Genomic DNA, 7,878 nt, shown 5'->3' with positions numbered 1-7,878 from the left:
TTTGAACTAAAGATGGTATCAGCATGCGGTTTTCACAGCAGTAATGCTGAGATTGTGCTCTTTTCAAATCTGTAACAAACAAAATGTTGACCAGGGTCGACAAACGACTCATGTAGCTTGATCACATCACATTTAATATTTTGTCATACCCACAGACTAGGCTTAATTCTGCATCACTTTTGTTCTTAAAATGAACAGTAAACCATTTGTAATTTGTGCTTTTTTGTTATCGTTTGAACCCAACAAAAATGCTCAAAATCTGAAGGACGGTTAATAACTAACCCGATGACGTTTTAGCTCCGTGAATGCTGTACATTTCGAGGAAACAGAACAAACATAAACACAGATATTGTGGATCTCGATTTCCATTCCAAAGTTGCCGCGTCATATTTTGAACTGCGCCCTCTTGTGATGCATTCCCCAAACCAGCATTCGGGACACGATTCTCATTCAGCTGGTTGTCGCCCATTCATGGATTCGCCCAATTGCAAACCAACTACAAATTATAATGCCTGGGGGTGGCTTCACAGAAATTCCACAAATGTGTCACTTGACACATCTTTGGAAATGACCTTCTTTTGTTCTTTTCTCCAAAATGACAGCATGCCAGATAGAATGATTTCGCAGGGAGTTTAGTGTCATTACTATCTTTAAACAAGTAAGCTTTCCAACATGGATTTGGTAGGCTACTTTTTGGATAGCTGCAAAATACTCTACCTTTAAACTTTTGCAAATCCCTTGCAGATAACTTATTATTTTCTCCACACCAGATACACATTTACGTTTATATTTCTTGGCACAGAAACTCTAAATTTCAACAAATCGTTGAATATGTTGAAGAATTGAGCAAAGAGAATGAGCTTGTTGACCCTATACTGTGGTTTTAAAAAAAAGGATTATACTAAAGAAAAAAAAAGTTGGAATTGTGTCTACCTCAGATTTCTTAACCAGTAGAGTGACAGCTAAAAAACTGTTATCGTTAAAGACAGCATTGCGAAGAAATTATGACCGTCTACTTAGTGATTAGAAGAGATTGTATAAAAATATTTATTGTGTATTTTTAAAGGCCCCCCCCCCTCGTTATTAGGAGCATGTTTGTGGTCTATACTTCCAGATCATGTCCCATTGAGCTTTTAACCACACCCTCCTAAGCTGTTTTTATTACGAGCTTTGTCCCCCTGTAATTTATGCGTACTTATTAATAGTTAAACTTACAAAGCCTCTATAAAAATTTAAAATCCGCGATGAGAGTTATTTAAACAATCAGGAGGCATTTTTCAGGCAGCCAGGACTTGTGGAAGTTTAGGCTGCTTGTTTGCCTACGTGTATATTTGATACAAAGTCTTATATTCAACTGCCAATTTGTACAGATAAACGACTAGACTTCCTTTTGAAAAGTCTGGTGTTGTTTTTTTATAGATATAACTTTAAAAAGAAACATTGTAAAGTATTATTAAGCTTGTTATGATGAACGTTTTGTTGGTTGTCGGGAGACGCAAGGTTGTCTGCTTGCAGTTGACGTGTTCAGATGTGCGGTGAGCGCGTTGAATGCCTGAGACTGCGAGCAACTGAAATGGCGCGTCTTGGCATATCCAGCCGGGCAGTGATCTGAAAGTTGACTCTGTACTCTTCCATGCTTCCCCGGTTATGTTTCGTTCCAAACCCTTATCTCATCTGTTCTGTAAAATCATAAAATGTGTTGTCTGGAAAAACGAACAGGCTCAACTTTGTGTGAAATGACTGGGATATTTTTCAAAATTGGCCAATTTCTACATGGAACAAATTTGGTCTGGTATTTTTGTGGAGCAACTCTGTAATCTAAGCCCAGTGTATTCGGCTCGAATAAATTTGTCCAATTGGTAAATTTGATCAAATATACATAACACCCGAACAGGGAATTCAAATGAAAAAAAATTCACTTTCTAGTGCAGGTTTCATGTCTTTATTAGCTTGGATGCCATTTCAGCCTAAACTCATTGAACACTGGACACTTCCTTCCATTTCTGCAAACTTGGACAAAATTGTTCAAAATGTCAATTTTCCCTCGGAAATTCATGACGGAAATTACGCCGTGGGTTTTCTTTTGATAAATATCACTTAGTGAGACTTACTGATGATAAAACCTAAAGAATAAAAAAATATGAATAATACATGTATATTCCAAATGGTGTAATGTCTGAGAAGTACATTATATCCAACTCGGAAACCTGCTTACAGTGCGAACACATAAAGGTGTTCTTAATATTGTGGGAAGTGAGCTGAAAAACTCCTACATCCAAAATTCAATTCATTGAGACATAATGACGTAATGGCTTTGTTTTACATATGCACTTTCCGATGGAAGTGAAGTCGGGACGCCAGACAAAGTGAGGACCCTCTACTACATAGGAAAGCGCACATGTAAACAAAGCATGACATCATTATGTCTTGGGCCTATTGTGAGTGCTGGTACAATGCGTAATATTCACGCTGTCAACAATTCCATGTGGCATTGATCATTTTGAAAGACCGAAACCGCTTTTGATCCAAATTGGCTTGACTCGACAAACTGCTTTGAAAATCTCACCCGGTATTTTTTGCTGTGTTTAGTATTGGTGAAAAGCTCCAAAAACTGAATATTTCCAGAACAAAATCAAAACCCGAGTAAATGATTTGAGATTTAATGTGTTGAAAAACAGTACTGCCACGTTTCAACATCCGAGTGTATTTGATCTTAGCCTTAAGTCAAGGCCCACGCGGCTCCTGGACACGCACCCCGAATGCTGGCACGTAAGGAGACTACAGCATGAGGGCAAAGCCGCTTTGCCGCTCGTGCTAGTCTTACGTGCCAACTCTGGGGTGCGCCACGTGTTCGGGTAGCCGCGTGGGCCTTGGTTAAAGGCTAATTTGATCTGGTCTTGTACTAAGCAAAGCTCTTCCTTTCAAAATTTACAATAAAAACATCAGGCATCAGTGGACAAAGATTCCTTCATCGACTTCCCTCAAAGTGTCAAAGCAGTTTTCACCTCTCCATGCTGAATATTGTGTCGGATTCAATTAAGTCTTTATACTTGTAGATATATACATAATTTCTTTACGTTGCTTTTATGAGCTTTTTTTTCCCTGTGTTTTTACTGACATGTACTGCATGACACTTTGTCGTGTGACGTAAATTTGTTTTGTTTTCTGCAAACTGTTGTATACATGAAAAATTAAAGAATATTATGTGCTATATTTTTAAGAAACAAAACGGTGACTGTGTGTGTTTTCTTTAGCCTGTCGGCCTCAGGAAGCGTGGTTAGTGATTTTTTGGGCACTCGTTAGGATGTTTTTTGTAAACTTTGTGCACAGAAGAATTAATTTTTTGCCTCTTTGGGAACTGCCCTGCGTAAACGGAGCACTGTGGTCCAACGGTTACGGTGTTCGACTCGTGTGCCATGGTACGTGGGTTCGAATCCTGTCGGGGAACATGGTGCTTGTGTTCTTGGGCAAGACACTTTACTACAATTGTCTCCATATAGGAGTATAAAATCTGTGAAGTTTGAGACCGGGGCCAATTTCATGGCGTTGCTAAGCACAAAAAAATATGCTAAGCACAAAAAAGTATGGCTTATAAAAGCAGGTCACCAGCCAAAGCTCCATGTGATGTATATTGCTCGTGATTAGCATTGAGCTGTTGTATGCTTTAGCGTGAAAATCACATGGAGTTTTGGCTGGTAACCTGCTTTTTATAAGCCAGACTTTTTTTGTGCTCAGCAAATTTTTGTGCTTAGCAGCGCCGTGAAATTGGGCCCTGAATGCGCTGATCTCAAGCTGCTGCAAAAAGTGGTCTCATTGCCCAACGAACAGGGGTTATAACAAAATTGTGAAGTGCTTTGAGACCTGTGGTAAAAAGTGCTAATCAATCACCACATTATTGCATTATTATGTTTTCATCGGATTTGGTTTGTTTGTTGGTTGGTTTGTGTGTTAACAAGATAACTCAAAAAGTTATGGGCGGATTTGCATGACAGTTTTTTTAGGGGTGGTCCTTAGTACAATTACAAATCGATTAATGTTAAAAGCGATCTAGATCTGGGTCTGGATCCAGGATTGTTGAAGGATTCTTCACCACTTATGCGAGTACATGTATTTCTTTTGGGTGTACTGATAATATGGCGGGAATTGATTAGCCTTGGCGGAGTTTTGCGCTCTCTGAGTGCTTTCTATTTATGTAATAAACGGCCATTGAAATTTTGAAGAAAAAAAAGTGGGGTGGTCTCGTCCCCAGCGCCCTGGTAACAAACCAAAGTCTTATGGGTTGCAGACCAGTAAATGGGCCCCAAATTGTTCGAAATCGGTAGTGGGCTTCACTAAGGACTGTTTTGGGGTGTGCATGCAAGGGCGGATCCGGAGGGGGGGGGGGGGGACGGGGACCATACCCCCTATAAAAAAAAAGAAACCTATTTTTTTTTTAAAGTGGCGTCGCAATAAATGTAGGCACTGCGTACACCACCATCTTTTCCTCCAAAGGATTTGGTTAAAGTGGTCAGAAATAGCCTCAGATCGCACCACAGAGCATCTAGAATCCAACAAAAATTCGGGGCCCTTTAAGCGGGCCCCGAACCCCACGCCGCAATTTTTTTGGGACCCACCTTTTGGGGGACCAAAAAATGTTTTGCCCCCCTCCCCACCAAAAAAGAAATTGTGTTCTGGATCCGCCCCTGTGGGCATGGTTATCATTGGGACTATAGGCTGCTGTTTTAGAATAAGGATGAACATTGAATACGAACTATATAGATAAGACCCGAAAACGAAGTTGTATAATGCCCTTGCACTGCAAACGTCTATGATAATTATGTGAGCGGACTCGGTGATTATGCAAAACAAGACTGCGTCTTGACCTCCATATTATGACCATTCAGCGGGCGCCCTTTATTGGGTCTTCGGTAACTTGTTGCTGAATTACAAAATCATGGCGGCTAATTGACCAATCAACAGCTTAGGCTGAATTTCTGCTCAAAATCGAAATGACGTCACCAGGGGGTGCAAAGGGGTTGCCCACGTCCACCACCCGTACCCGGCAGTGACAAACTTTTCTCAAATAATACCCCTTTTCACTCAAGAGAGCTCTTTCGCGCCCCCGCCCCCGCACAGCCTCCTCCCTCCCCCCCCCCCAGGTTGCTTCAATAACAACATCGGAAAGCTTGTCAATAGGTGGCGCTAAGCGTCCGAAACGGTGAGTCGCGGGCCCCGCAAAGGTGCCGCGCCGGGAGTGTGCTGGTGTTGGACATGAGCTATTACAGAGCCGGATTCTTACTGGTCATACAGTCCCTGTCGCGTCCAACCGACAGGCAACCGATGTGCAACTCAAACATTTAAGCATCGTTTGCATGTTATTTTGCCCTCATTAAACTCATGTTTCAAAAGATAATACATGTATTTGCAGTGCAGACAGACATTTTTGCAGGGGGGGGGGGGGGAGGGGAGGGGTCCTCCTTTGGGTCGTCAGACCCGAGAACATGTTGAGTATCGACATCTGTAATTTTGAGAACTTTATGATATGAGATTGCGTCATCGGCTGTTTCCTTTATACACTGGGGGGAGTTTATACACTGGGGAAGGGGGCCCCCTCCCTAAATCCACCGGTGAGTGCAGAAGACAACCTAGGATATGAGAGCCCAATTCATCAGCTTTCTTTTGGTACAAGAATCATTCAAATCACTCATGTACTTTTCAAGTGGAGTTTTAAACACAACCACCGTTTTGAAGTTCTGTCCACGGATCACAAAAAAGTGTGCGTTCTTTCGGCAAAACGAAAACAATTCACACACATATGATTTGTTTTCGTTTCACTGAAAGAACACTGAACTTTTTTTGTGATCCGTGGACAGAACCTTAAAACGGTGGTTGTATGCAACTTGTTTTATGCAATTGTATTATGGAGACAGCATTGATGTATCGGTTACATCATTTTCCAAAATAGTTTTCCGTTAAAGTGCTCATCTACATCCTTTGGTTATCCTTTTTAATAATCTCATTGCGTTTTCTTGGAGATTTCAACTGGACTGCCAGTTGGGAGTATAAGCATCTATTGTGTTTCATTGCGCAGATGTAGTCCTCACTTTCTTAATCTAAACGAGCTGAGACAGACATGCGGAGGGACACTTAATTCATGAATCTTACACATCTTTTTACATTTATACAGCTTTTATTTTTGAGAGCCACATTTTTTAACGTCACTAACCTAGCAGAATAAACTTGTTCCTTAAGCATTTTTGTCTAACAATGATTTCTCATCCATTGTGTTTGTGAAGCTCACACAGTCATGAACAGAATTATTTTTCTTAGCAAGTGTTAAACTTATCTTTAATCAATCACCTGCAGTGCTTTCCTTTTTCTTTCCATGCTCAAATGAATCGATACAGGGCGAGTAAAAAAAACCGGAACTCCAAACCCCAAAAATTATACTTCATATTTAGAAAAATATGTAGCACCAAACATAATAATGACTGGAAAGCAAATTTTACAATCTACTTTTCGATGAAAAAAATACTGAAATTGATTAATCCGTTCAAAGAATATCACCCTTTAAACACAATGACCCTAAAACCTCTTTCGTCCTAAAATGCGTTTCAAGAATCGTCGTCACAATTGTCTTCAAACATCACCAGCGATAAAACCTCAGTCTAAAAGTTAACAATATTCAACAAAGTCCTTTTGAAGGCCCGTCTTTAAAACAAAAGTGGATTTTTATGTATCACACTCTTTGCCTAACAAGTTGTTAATCAAGATCAGTATACTGCAGTTGTTGACAGGTGTTGAGACAAGTATTCTGTGTCATTTTCTGTGTTGTGCCAAACAGTCAGAATACACAATAAATTGCTTTTATCTTTAAACGAAACAGGTTTTAGGGTCGTTGCGTTTAAACGGTGATAATATTTTCTAAACGGATTGAGCAATTTCAGTATTTTTTTTCATCTAAAAGTAGCTTATGAATTGGTTTTCCAGTCGTTATAATTTTTTATGCTACATAGTTTTTTAAATATGAAATATTATATTTTGGGGGTTTGGGTTCCGCTTTTTTTTTTACTCACCGTGTATTAACACTGATTATAATGTTCAATAAATGTATAGAATACATGAGATTACATTCTCCGTTTTCAGTACTTTTAAGCCACAGTACATCAACAAATTATTTATATCGACTTCATAACCACAGCATTTTATACAGCAAAAGGCGTAAGCAGTGCGAAACTTCCTTTACCATTCGTTTCAAAATCTTGCATTAATTAGTTGACGGTCATATTGAAATTACACTTCATAGGCCCACGATATAAAAAAGAAATTGGCCCTTTATTTCAAATCTAACAATCACAAGCTTCTCGCAATGTCAATCTTCATGCAAAAAATTTAGAATGAAAAAAAGAAATAATTCTCACAAGAATGTAAAATTATGAAGGTCTATTTTTTAGGCACATGCATTTTTTTCTTTTTTGTTTTTGGCATATGTGAATTTACATAAGCAAAATAAGTAATCGTGGGTAGTGCATGTATGTACATATATACAGTGTTACAGCTTTCTTAGCATTTGAAACTGACTGGTATTTCGGTTCAGTTTTGCGTCAATCGGAGTCTAATGGAAAAACATCAGGAATTTCGACAACCCTTGTTCCTCTGCTTTACTGACTATTCTTAGGCATTTGACTGTGTTCAACATCCGAAGCTGTGGATTATCACGAAGGAAATGGGTTTCTCTGCACATTGTGATCACACTGATCAGAGCATTATACCAAGGTCAGGAAGCCACCGAAGGAACAGAGTTCGGAGACAGCGAGTGGTTCTCAATTGGGCAAGGAGTGCGTCAGGGATGCATTATAGGGATGCAGAATACATGATGAGGAAAGCTCTAGATGGTTT

The sequence above is a fragment of the Patiria miniata genome, unplaced genomic scaffold (assembly GCF_015706575.1).
Source record: "Patiria miniata isolate m_02_andy unplaced genomic scaffold, ASM1570657v1 HiC_scaffold_27, whole genome shotgun sequence".
Classification (NCBI taxonomy): Eukaryota; Metazoa; Echinodermata; class Asteroidea; order Valvatida; family Asterinidae; genus Patiria; species Patiria miniata.
The sequence above is the reverse complement of the archived record's forward strand: the minus strand, read 5'-3'. Positions refer to the sequence as shown.